General features: G+C 38.0%; 1 pseudogene across 1 annotated transcript in view; it reads right to left on the bottom strand.

The window, feature by feature from the left end:
• Window positions 1-13,105, bottom strand: part of LOC306652864 (chromodomain-helicase-DNA-binding protein 1-like) — a 75,994-nt pseudogene that overhangs the window by 25,850 nt on the left and 37,039 nt on the right. Inside the window, exons 6-10 of the transcript in view lie at window positions 10,921-11,052; window positions 9,301-9,377; window positions 7,146-7,252; window positions 3,641-3,759; window positions 2,556-2,706 (exon numbers count right to left, since the gene is read on the bottom strand). The product of the transcript in view is annotated as a chromodomain-helicase-DNA-binding protein 1-like (transcript). The remainder of the gene's footprint in view (window positions 1-2,555; window positions 2,707-3,640; window positions 3,760-7,145; window positions 7,253-9,300; window positions 9,378-10,920; window positions 11,053-13,105) is intronic.

Consider the following 13,105-nt stretch of genomic DNA (forward strand, 5'->3'; position numbering starts at 1 on the left):
TATATTACATATATATTACATATATATATTAAATACATATAATATATATATATATATATATTACAGCTTTGGCATTTAGTAATCAAAATAGAAGAAAGTCAATATTTATGATGAAGCTCAGTTCATACTGGGACCCTCCCTTCCACTCCCTTGGATTTAAATCTCCTGGCTTCCCTTGTTACTGAGCACTCACAATGTGTTTTTAAGGAACTACCTTTTTTCAAAAATGAAAAACAGTATATTATAGTAATTAAGGGCATGGATTTGGAAGTTACAGAGTGCTTGGATTAGAGTGGCTCTGAATGATGTTTAGAAAATTTCTTAAAAATTTTAAAGACATTGTCTACGTCATTCTTCTGTTACTCTTCATAAAACAACTGGAAGAAGTACACCTCAGACAATGCTTAGCACACAGTAAGCATTCAATAAATGTTCACTGTATCTATATCTGTCCCTCTCTCTCTGTTGTATTCTCCTTGCAGGATAAAGAACCTGCTGTCCTTTTTCAGGATTTCTCAACTCTACACTTCTTAGATTTATCAAACCAAAACCATGTCTTTTACTATTAGATTCTTTAATAATTTTTTTTAAAAATGCTCTGCTTTCTTTTGAGACAAGTCAGTGAGTTATTACCCTTGCCCTTGGAAACCATAAATACTTCATTTTCTGGATGCAGAGGAAAAAAATCATACAGAACCAGAATGAGATTTTTTTGCCCCTGGCCTGGGCATGAAGTCCCACCAAGGTCCCCTCCAACAGCCAGCAGTCTACATTGGCCCACAGCAGGAAGTTGTGCCTGTGCACTTCACAATGATGTTCTGGTAGACCACATCACAGGGAAACCCCTAATTGAATGCCTGGAGTTCCCTCCACTGGGGAAGAGTTTGAGCATTTGAGACCTCATTTCCTCTAACTCCCAATATGTTCACCTTCACTACAGCCCACAATGATCTCATCTCTCAAGGTTCTGTGAAGAAATGTATTTAGACATCTACAGTATGTACCTACCTCTCAAGCTTTCACCTTACGTTTGTAATTGCCTCTTCAATAGTGTGAAAATAAAATGCACAGTTGCCCTACCACCATGACAGATAAGTATGCAGAACACTAAAAATATAGAAAAAGCCAGACTCCACAGTTACTCCCTATGCTAAACAAAAACCAAGCAAACAAAACCTAGGGTTCCTCTTTCAGGTTCTAGTACCCAAAAAACTGTGAACTTTTCATGCATGTCAATGACTCCCTAAAAAAACAGCACCGATCCCTGTCTGCAATACTGATGTGCAAAGATACAGGTGTGTGTGAGAGAAAACTGCTATTTTTTAACCCACACTTGGACTAATTGTAAACTTGATAATTCTGCTTAAAATACTGTGTAATTTTTCCCCTTTTGCATACCTCTCGAATTTTTTGATAGCTGGTCTTTTAAAGTCTGTTTTTTGTAGTGAACTTTTCGAAATGAAATCCCTTCCTTTTCTGAGTCTCCCTCTAATGATAATTTACATTGATTTTTACTACAAACCCTGTTGACTAAAGCTTACATTATTTTCACCTTCCTAACACTTTACCACCTATCTTCCTAATTTCTATTCTCATCATTCAGGCTTAAAGCCTTAAAGTCATCTTTGTATTTGTTATCTCTCTCACTTCCTGTCTCAAAAAAAAAAAAAAAAAAAAAAACAGTCAACTCCTGTCATTTCTTCTCTGCAACATTTCCTACAGCAGATCTTCCCATAGCTACTGCCCTTGTCAGCCATTTCTTACTCACTTCATGCCTGAATCATTCCAGGATCCTAGGGGTTGATCTCTGTGTATCTAATTCCTCAAAAGGACCTAGGGTACATTATAATATGGGTTCTAATTTTAGCTCAGAAGCTGCTACTATGGAATAACTCTAAGCTTTTTCCAAAAGAGAGATCTCTCCAGAATCTTCCAAGTCAGCATTTGACTCCTATCTAATTTTTGTTTCCTCAAGCAAATTAACTCTAGTCTTTTATCCATATATCCTATGGTATAATTTTGAATTCCCAGTCTTGTTCATCCTCCTCTGGGTATAGAATGAGTACTGTAATTCACTGCATAAAGGTCTGGGATTAAAGAGGAGGTATGGAATTAGTCATCACTGATTAAGTCAAATTCTTCTTTAAAAACCAACAACAACCAAAAAAAAAAAAAAAAAAACCCAAACAAATTCTGAGATAACTAGTGGCATACTCATTTTTGGAAAGCCCAGAGAGATTATACCCATGATGTTAAGTTACCTGCTCAAAGTCATACATCCAGTAAGTGATAAAGTGTAAATCTGAATCCAAATTTGAATGTTTAAAGCTCATTCTCTTTATTCTATTTTCTCTGCCTTTAAGTGACACACTCATTTAGCTTCTATAGCACCTTGCATGTAGTAGGTACTGAGTGGGTATGAATTAGGCTAACAAACTAATATGTAACTGGAGAAAAAGGGTAGTTAATATTGGTACTTTTTATTTGCATTCACATCCACAGAGAGTGCTGATTATAAATCATGGGACTTTAAATAAAAGAACAACATATTTTACTTGGAGTTCAGCATCAGTCAGAGGTTTCTGGGCTCCAAGAGTAAAATGGCCTCCTATGATCATGTTGGTGAGCTGCAGTTTGGAGGCTGCTTTCCTATAAACTAATTCTTTCACAGTGTCTCGGCCAATCAGTCAAATGACTTTCACAGCCCTGTATGTAAGTCAAGTGTTATGAGTCTGCAAAGCCTGGGGGAATAGAATGCCAAAAAAATTCACCAAAAAGGAAGCAGAACCAAAGACCATATTAAGAGAACAATTCAAAGGACATTGCTCATTTGGACCTGAGCCTTTGTTAGAGAGATCTGGCCCCAACTTATCTCTGAACCCTTTCCAAAAGAGTCAGGGAAAGAATGATGAAGTGACCACAATTGGGACTTAATTTATAGCCAAGGACAACCCTTGGCAGGCATGTTATCCTGAGGTCAAAGGGTAGTTCCACAACCTCTTAACCCATTTTTTTTTCCTTCTCCTGGTACTGAGAAGCAAATCCAGGGGAGCATTACCAATGAGTTATATCCCTAGCATTTTATAAAAAAAATGCTTTATTTTTATTTATTTACTTAAATTTTTTGTAGATGTTGATGGACCTTTATTTTATTCATTTATTTATATGCAGTGCTAAGAATTCAACCCACTGCCTCACATATGTTAGGCAAGTGGTCTACCAGTGAGCCACAACCCCAGCCCCCAAATATTTTATTTTGAGACAGGGTTTTAGTAAGTTGCCAAGGCTGGCCTTGAACTTGTGATCCTCCTACCTCAGCCTCCCAAGTTGCTATGATTACAGGTATGTACTACCATACCAGCTTTAACTCCATTTTTAAAGTGAGTTAGGTTCTAACTAGTGCCTAATATTTTATTCTAATCATTTGTAATTTAACTGTTCTTTTTAACAAAATGAGACTGAATTGATCATGTGATCCACTGAACATGACTCTGAAAGTCAGTGCCAAAATGGGGTTAAAACCCAGTGGTTCTCAACTCCCAGTATGACACTGTTTTCAGGACTACATTCTTCACCTTCCTCCCCAATCCAGAACTACAAGCCAACAGAACAGGAAAATGAAGATGTTTAACACATTCACTTGTTCTGGCCAATTTGTTGAGCTCTGGCAGCTGCTTATAAGTCATTTTGAGGATTAAAATCACTGTCGACAAAAATAACAGTATCTGCTGCTGTTAAGTTCATGCCAATTTCACCTGAAAACCATGCACAAAAAGATGTATGATCAGCAACATACAAATAAGGAACTGGAAAACAGACACAAGGCTAGACTCGGTCATACTGAACACCTGAAATCAGTCCAACTGAGTGGTTTCCTCCTTCAGGCTGACATCTCTGCCCCCAACTCCAGAGCCCTGGAGTGGTCAAAAGTGCCAACTCACCTTATGTTGTCTGACCTGGGAAAATTTAATTACCAAATATAACAGAATGAGATGTAAGGGACAGAAAAGGATGCTTAATTTAATGCTATGAAGCCATGTTTGAAAACTTTGATTGGATTTTGCTTAGAAAAATCTGTGAATAAGGACACATGCTCTTTCAGAAAACAGCTCCAAAAATGAGAGGTCTTGGGTGTGCCATTGTAGCTCAGTGAGAGTGTGCTCACCTAGCATGTGTGAGGCACTGGGATCAATCCTCAGCACCACATGAAAATAAACAAAATAAAGATATTGTCTCTTATGGTTTAGATGTGGTGTCCCCCAAATGCTCACATATGAGACAATGCAAGAAGGTTTGGAGGAGAAATGATTGGATTATAGCCTTGACCTAAAACCTTAATAAACCCCTAATAGGATTAACTGAATGGTAATTAGAGGCAGGTATGGTGTGGCTGAAGGAACTTGCTCATTGAGGGCATAGATATGGGGTATATAGTTTATATATGGAAAGTGGAGTCTCTCTCTGCTTTCTGATCATGATATGTGCTGCTTCCCTCTGCTACACTATCTCATCATGATATTCAGCCACACCTTGAGCCCCAAGGAATGAAGTCAGCCTTATATGGACTAAGACCTCTGAAACCATGAGCCATCAAATAAACTTATCTCCTCTATAGTTGTTCAGGTCAGGTCTTTTAGTCACATTGGTAAAAAAGCTGAATAATACAGTGTCTATATACAACTAAAATATGTATTTAAAAAAAGGAGAGGTCTGCAACGTACATTAAGAAAAGCACTTAAACACACTTGCAAGCTACAAGATTGGAAGACCCTGAAACCAGTTAATGAGAAGATGGGATGCTACATGCCTCTGATTAGAGAAAACTTGAATGTGTCTTCCTGAATTGTTTTCCATATTAATCAAAGACAAAGTCGTAAAATCAATTCAAGACAAGAACACTCAATGCAACTACTCTGGTCTTTATTCAGTGGTGCAGAAAAAGGGTCAAGGAAGTACCTTGGGTTACAGGAATTTAGACTACTATCAAGGCAAATTGCAGCATTCTCTTTGATTAATGTGAAAACAAGTATAGAGCAGACTATTCTTCCCAGGGTTGTTACAGCTCATGGCTGAAACAAGTGTAAAAGGACTTGTTCCAAGAGTTGAATGAAGGGTTCCTCTTCATAAGGACTACTGACTCCCAGCTGGATCTCAAGACAAGTCAGGCAGGAACATTCTCATTAAAGCCTTCATATGAAATTAAAGTTGGAAAAAAGAAATAATAATGACTGATTACTGAGAGATGCTAAATTATATCTAATAATGACATTATACTTCTACTTTACTATTGACCAAGCATTGTTCAAAAAGGTTCACATAAATTAACTTTTAACCCTCACACCTCTGCATCCTTTCCAGTATAATTCTCATTTTGCAGATGCTGAAATGGAAACACAGCTAGATTAAGGGACTTATTTGAAGTTGCACCACTAGAAGGTGAGAGTCAGGACTCCAGCCCATATTTAAGAATCTGTGGTTATTACTCCTGGGTTTGAGACAGGATTCTGCTGTGCTGCCCTCACTGGCCCTAAACTCCTGGGCTCACACAATTCTTCTGCCTCAACCTCCTGAGTAACTGGGACTGTAGGCATGCACTACTGCACTTGGCTCCAGAAACTTTTTATACACTATATCCTACTACTACCTAGGCAATCATTTTATTTAAAAATGTATACCATAAAAATTATCTTCCACTTGGGTTCAAGATGGCTAGTGCAGCCCTTCTTCACTAAAGGGAACATTTTAAACCGTATTTAGTTTTTTGGGACATAGTTGTAAGCTATCACTGCCACCTGCTGGCAATATGTGGTAATAAACTCACCTCTTGAAAGTTGGAAAGAAACCCATTAAATGAAAATGCTGCAGAACTATAGCAAAAACTTGATAGCAAATATGACAATCAGTGTTTGGAAATGTTAACATCCAGGACTGCTTCAGATCCTAGATAATCTACTAAGGCTTCCAGGGAGATTAATGGAAAAGCAGATGTTTCTTTCTTTCTAATTTTAGATGATTCAAATATCTGCTCTCTAAATATGAATAATAAAATCTTTAAAACACAAATGGAATTCCTCTCCCAACCTGATGATGCATTTGACCAGATCCTTGAAGTTTCCTCTAAGACTAACCGTGAGACAACTGAATGAATGGCTCTGATGCAGGGTGTGGCATGTGACTTTGGAAGAGACTGAGGCCAAAGGAGTCTGACAATATCTTAGTATTGAGTTTATTAGACAGAAAGACATACACTGGAGAAATAATCTTCTTATACTCAAGGATTATATCTAACACTTCTTTTACATACCCATATAGTACAAAGCACTTAATAAATGCTTTCAAAATAAGTCTGAACTTTCTTTTTATAAATATATTAATCTCTCTTTCATCAAGGACACACATACTTTTTGTATTCCTATATGTATTCCATATGAATTAAGGCCTATAAAAATAGGATAATGAGACTCAGATTATGAATTCAAAATTGATTTAAGGTATTTTTGATTCAGGATGTAAGGAAAATTCCATCTCCCATAACTGATTTCAAATTATTTAATAGTATATGAGAGCACCCCTTAACTGACAAAGCACCTCAGATGTCATATGATATTTATGATTTAAGTCATATGGACAATTCCATAATAATTACAAATATCTGGCAGTGTCACTATGATCACATTTTAAATAACAAAATGTTTGTTAAATTTTACAACACTATTCCAGGGGTACTCATGCAGGAGGGGCAACTAGCAACAAGATTATCTTATTTTCCAAATTCACAGCTGGGAAGGAGAGCTGCCTCCACTGAACATAAATAAAACTTCCTCAAAATTATGAAAAAAAAAAAATCCAGGACTTTCCCAGGTCAGAGGTCAAAGCAGATTAGAATTATTTTCTAATAAGCTCATGTTCTAGCCTCACTTCTTTGGGAAATCACAGCTTACATAGGTTGGACAGAAAAGAGCTCCAAAGTAGAAGTCCAGTACTATGCTATGTCAACTGCCTTGATTCTCTCCTTTTAGTATACTCTTTGGTAATAACCTCATCTTTCAGAGAATTATAAAAAAATGTACCAATGTTTGGGATGTAAAAGTACTACACAACTCCTTTTTTGTCTGCTTTCATCAATACTTATGTGGCTTTTCTACCCTAGTACTTAGGAGAAAAATAAAAATGGGATGCTGTCCAAAGTTCTTTATAGCCAGGTGTCTGTCTTCTCTTCTCATGGAACCATCCACATGCTCATAGCCGTAGCCTTTAATAGACAAGAACAACAACAGAGTTTAACTCTTTTCAAGGACTCTTCAGGAAATAAAAAAGTCAAGTCATTCCTAAACCAAATACCTATATTGTCTTTTCCATATCCAGGCATGACCCTACTTTAAATAAATCCCATGGGAAAAATCTAAATTTAGGGGGACAATACATCACTTTTCAAAGAAAACCTCACCATAACACACTATCCTGGGTTTTTAAAACACATTCAGCCAAAGTTTTGGCACTTAAAACTGTTAATATTCAGTTTTGATTATTCCTAGGCAACCCTAAAAATCCACCCTCTATGGCAGTTTCTATTTGCTGAGATACAATCCTTACTTAGTCAAGCAAGTAATACAAGCACTTAGGAGCCTGCCTGATTGATTACCCAGCATCTGGTTTCCAATGAAGCTTTCAGGGTCTCCAGTTACCACCATGCATCAGGTCAGGAAGGGGAATTATAAATTCATCATGTTTTGACAGTGGAGATTCCTCAATGTGCCAATGGCATTTCTGCAAGTTTCCAGGTTACTGCAGTACTTGGAGGGCATCAAGTGGATATGAGAAACCACTCTGAACTAAATTTTAAAACTCTTATTTCTGCAGCTCATAATCTACCAAAGGCTCAAAAATCATTCACTGTTTAAGCTTTTTCCCATTATCTCACATCAATTTTATTACATATAAAACAGAGTTCTTAGGTAATTGCCTACATTCCCTATTGCTTATAGAAATAATTGGTTTTACCTTCCCCTGCATGATTCGTGGGATCTCTGTACTATCAATATTCATTTTCTTACTAATCCTGAATAAGTACACAAGTGTTGAGTTGAATGTTGCAAGACACTGAAAGTTTCTGTCACTGAAACACAACTTATCATATTTTTGAAGATACTCAACATTTTCACATCTGCTTCACATAGTGCCGGGGTCCAGCCCTAGCAGGAGTCCATGGGTTCCACACAGGTAAACGGGTGCAGGGAGACAGCATCGGCGATGGATGGAGAATGAAAGACACAGACTCTAGTTCTGGTGCAATCAATCCCACTTTAATCTGGGGAAGGCTGGGCTTATATACATTTTTCCTCAGGCTATAATCGCAGTCTTGTGGTTAAGATTAAAGAAATTTCCAAAGTATAGGCAGTAATTGTTTTAACAAGGAACAGAAAGATTATGAGAAAACAGTAACCTTACAAATTATCCTTACCTAATCACAATTGTTTTAAGAATATCTAACTACATCAATGAGCTAATACAATATTTATTTCCTTAATATCTAAACTCTATGTGACCTAAGACATTCTTATTACTCTCATGGTTAAAGTGATAGACAAGTAATCTCACGTGACAATTTCTACTGGGTCCATCTGGTTAATATCTAAATTGCTGAGTTAAGGGCTACAGGAGGGCAGCAGTCACAGTGGTTATTGTGTACCAATACGTCTTATAGGGGTGACCTATTCTTTGTAGGAAGGAAGGAATGTTGTGAAATTTTATTCTCTTACCTCACCACCACACATAAACAAAACCATCATTAGAATTTAACCACCCTGTTGGAGACAAAGGCAAATCTATAACTATTTTCTCCAGAGGCTTTCAGGGACTCATTGCATGGTTGCAAAATTATTTTTGACTTTGTTAGTGGTAAAGACCCATTGTTTTTCAGATTGTAGGTAATATTTTCTGGAATTTTTGTTGTATTCCCCTCATCCCCTTAAGCAATATGTTCAGACTGAAATGAGTAATATATTATCAGAAAAACACAGCAGGAAAAACACCATGCTCTGGAGCAAAACATTCGGCAATTCCCTTTAGAATGAGCCTTTGCAATCATTCTCCAGAGAATCTTTGTCAAGCACTGGATGGAACTCTGGACACGCCTGCAACATAGTGCTGTCTCCTCTCCTCATCTTCTTTTGTTTCTGAATAATGTTTTTGCACTTTCTTCCTCTGTAACATTCCCACACCCCTTAATACTCATCATGGACCTATTTGATCGTTAAATCTAAAAAAGTCTTCAGTAATATAGTGGCCCAGGGGTGTCACCTCTGTAATCCATATAGTCTTAGAGAATATCCAACATCTGGGTCATTTGGGAGAAAAGTAAAACTCCTCCTTGTCCTCTGACAAGGAAAAGAAAAGGAGAAACTGTAGTAGTATTTAAGGTGAGTTACCCTCACACAAAATTTATCAAACAATACAATTTTATAAGTAAGTCAAATGCTAAAGTAGAAATATAAATGTCATATAACTTTCTCAGAAACTCTACATAGTTTACATAAGAATACAAAGTGTCTCTAGATGTAGCTGCATCCTTTAGAGCAGTTATAAAGCTACAGCAGAGAGATTCTCAGAGCACATGTCAATTCACCAGGAACTATGGAAACCCTAGAGCAACCAAGGATCCTATTTCAGGAATGTCACTTCACACATTGAAAATAAATATAAACTTTCACTTTAATAGTGAAATAAATAAACACATGAAGAGTAAACAGCAAGATTCTCTTATGTGTGTACCCCTTCCCCATGATCCTAAAGATCTGTGATCAGCTATTTACTGCTATTCCCCACTAGGGGGTGTAAGTCATTATCATCTAGGAAAGTCTGAGAAGCATCACTTTAGAGGAGAAATCCCCCGTGATACATGAGGAAACTTGCACACAGACAGTGAAAAGAGGAAAAAATTCAAAATAATGCATTAAGAGCAAAATTAAGCTAAGAATTTCTTGTTATCAGACACTGTTTTAAAATTTTCCTGAACAAAAAAGTACAGTGTTGATAAAACAATATTCTTTTTTAAGAAAATGAACTTAATTTAAGCTTACCACAAAGATAAGATCAAGAGTTAGGAAGAACTCCTGCCAGATTCTAGCCCAAATTTGGGGGAAAGCATTGAACTTAAATAAAGGTGAGTACTTCAATTCTTATCTCATCTCTGACATTGGCTAGCTATATGACTTTGGAGAAGACATTTCTGGGTCTGAGACATAAAAAAACTTGGATGGAAGGTATTTATGGGCTCTTCTCCATCTCTAACACACCTATAATTGATATGTCAAAGAAAATTAAGCACACTAATACATGCAATTATTTAACTTGCAAAAGATTGGAAAATTTTGCCAAATCTGAAGTTTTAGGTTAGTTCAGGCCACACCTGGGACAGTCATCCTAAAGAGACAATTTTGAAATTCTGGTCTTCTGATACTCAGCTCACATTTCTGGGAAAGACTATTCCAATTACCCCTTGAGTTTAAATCAAACCCCACAGGTTAACAAGAATAAATGCTTACTGAACCTTTATTATGTGTCAATTTAGTACAAAGTACCAGCAGGCAATTATAAAAGAAATGCTCAATGCTGACTCTGTCCCTGTGGCTCTAAACAATATAGCTGGATGGATGAGGCGAACATACACTGATCAACTGGGCAGTAGATTAAGGTAGGGCTTGCCAAATGGTATAGGAATTCAGGAAAGAAAGAATCATAGTGGGGAAGAGTGGGGTGGTATGAGATAAAATGGTGTGAGTGTTTAATTTCAGTGAAAGTTGACCCTGAATTAGGATCTTATAAAAGAGGAAAACTTGAATCAGGCTCATGAAATAAGTAAGTTCCTCATTAATTAGGTTTTAAAGAGTCACCAGCCGAGAGCAGTACATATACCTGTACTTGGAATGCAGAAAGTCCAGAAGCTCCTCCAGCAGGTGACATTTCCCACTAGCCTCAATCAGGTGGTCTCCAACTTCAAAAGGCTCTGGCTCTACACCTGGAAAAGAAAGTGCCCATTTCCAATCACATGCCCTGACTCAGGGCAAACTTCTTGAATAGAAAAATCAATAGATAGGCAACAGCAAGAGAACCCATTCTCTTTTTAATCCATTATGTCCCTTAGTCACATCTATTTGAGGCATTTTATAACTATTTGCTTACATTACTATCTCAGTGCAGCTTAACACCAATTGCAGAGTCTGGCACATCCAAAAATCCTAATATAAACTTGCCTAGGAATCAAACCCACTCTTTAGGAAACTGAGGCAAAGGGAGATGCCAAAGGTCAAGGATATCCATAAATAAAATGCTAAGGCTCTCACTCTATAAAAGGAATCAAGAAACAGGCTTAGGTGTATATAAATGATTCTCAAGGTATGGAGTGGCAGTCAGAATATTCTGGAAGGGGTCACTGCCTGGAGGTCTTCTCTTAGTTGGGGCACAAGTGCCCCTGAGACCACTGCCCCAGATACCTGGAGGTGTTTTCTTTGGGTGCTCCTGCTGCCCACACTGCTGCTGCACACCAGAGGTCTTTTCTCTGGGCATTCATGCTGTCTACACTGCTGCCACTGACATTGCTGCCCCTGACAAAGATGCTGCTGCTCCCTGGAGGTCACTTGGACCTCTGGTTGCCACTACAGTTACAGCCACAGCTGCCACCACTGTGGCTGCTGATCCCCCACCACTGCCAGCAACACAGATGACTAAGGTGCTGCTGAGCACGTGCCTACTGTCACCAACCCCTGCCACTTACTACTTCTACCACTGCCCAGGGGTTTGCTGCCAGGGAGAATCCAGGTTTGGTTGCACATGATTGCATCCATTTTGAGACACCAGTCAGAGCCTGAGGTATGAGATTCTGGCGGGTTTCCTGCTATTGCCATCTTGGGGAGTCAAAATGCACCTGTCTGGGGACACCCAACAGGACCTGGGGGTTGAGTGTCAGGTGCCTGTGGGTTTGGCTGTACCTGGAGTCTTCCTCCTGGGGGATTGGTTGCTGCCATCTAGTTATTGTCTCTCAGTATTGCTCATCCCTGGTGGTGTATTTCCAAATTCCAGTATCGTTGAGATCTTGGGACTGAAACATGGTCAAACCTAAGACATCTGAGGCCCAGATTGGTGGAATAGTGACTGGGTCTGTCAGGGCCTCTCTGGGCCAGGAAGTCTTGTGGAAAGTCAGGGTAGTGTTATGCCACCTGCAATTCCCCTCAGTGCTTGACAAGGATTCTGCTGAGTAATAAAGGTGTTTGCAAAATCTCATCATATTGGGAATTTGGTTGCAGACTTTCCTTCCTTGATTGCTTAATATGAGTAGGTTTACTATTAATATTTTATGTGTTCTCCCTGAAAACAGGGGTCTTAACAACACCAGGGTTAAAATATAAAAACAAGACTTCTAATGGAACAGTGATTTCAGATTTAGTCATTTGTAATAAAACTTTGAATAACCAAGAATATTATGAGAAAATACAGAAATAGATTCTAGCTGGCGATCTCCTGTTGACTACTCTCAGATGACCTGAAGTATGTAGGCAAATAACTCAAACCCCATCAGGAATGATTAACAGGAACAGAAGAAATAAAGAAAATAGAGTTTCTACAGTTAAAACACCTTATGATAATGTTTATTTAATTAATGGAAAGCCATAACATCCTTACAGAGGGATGCCTCTTAAGCCCCTGGATTTAGACCCTCCTTTATCTCCCACAGTATATTTAGATGTAAAATCAGGACATGTTATAATCTTGTTAGAAAGTATACATACAAGAGTACAAGATATTCTATTTCTTAAAGTTTAGGATTTACAGACTGCTGTAAATATTATTGGCCACCTATCCCCCGGAGAAAAAGTTCCTCAATGTTAAGTTCACACAGTAGAAGATGATGTCATATTATTGTTAATTTAAACTGTCTAGCACTTATTAACCACAGCAGTAGCCACACAACTCACAGGGTTGAGTAAATACTCAACAGGGTTGAGTAAATACTCACAGGATTGAGTAAATACTCAACCCTGCAGAACTTGCTTTAACCTTTATGATTAATTAAGCGATATTAATATGTCTTGGACTGGGGAGATAGCTC

This window comes from Sciurus vulgaris (genome assembly GCF_902686455.1).
Source record: "Sciurus vulgaris genome assembly, contig: HiC_scaffold_624_arrow_ctg1, whole genome shotgun sequence".
In the NCBI taxonomy this organism is placed as follows: domain Eukaryota; kingdom Metazoa; phylum Chordata; class Mammalia; order Rodentia; family Sciuridae; genus Sciurus; species Sciurus vulgaris.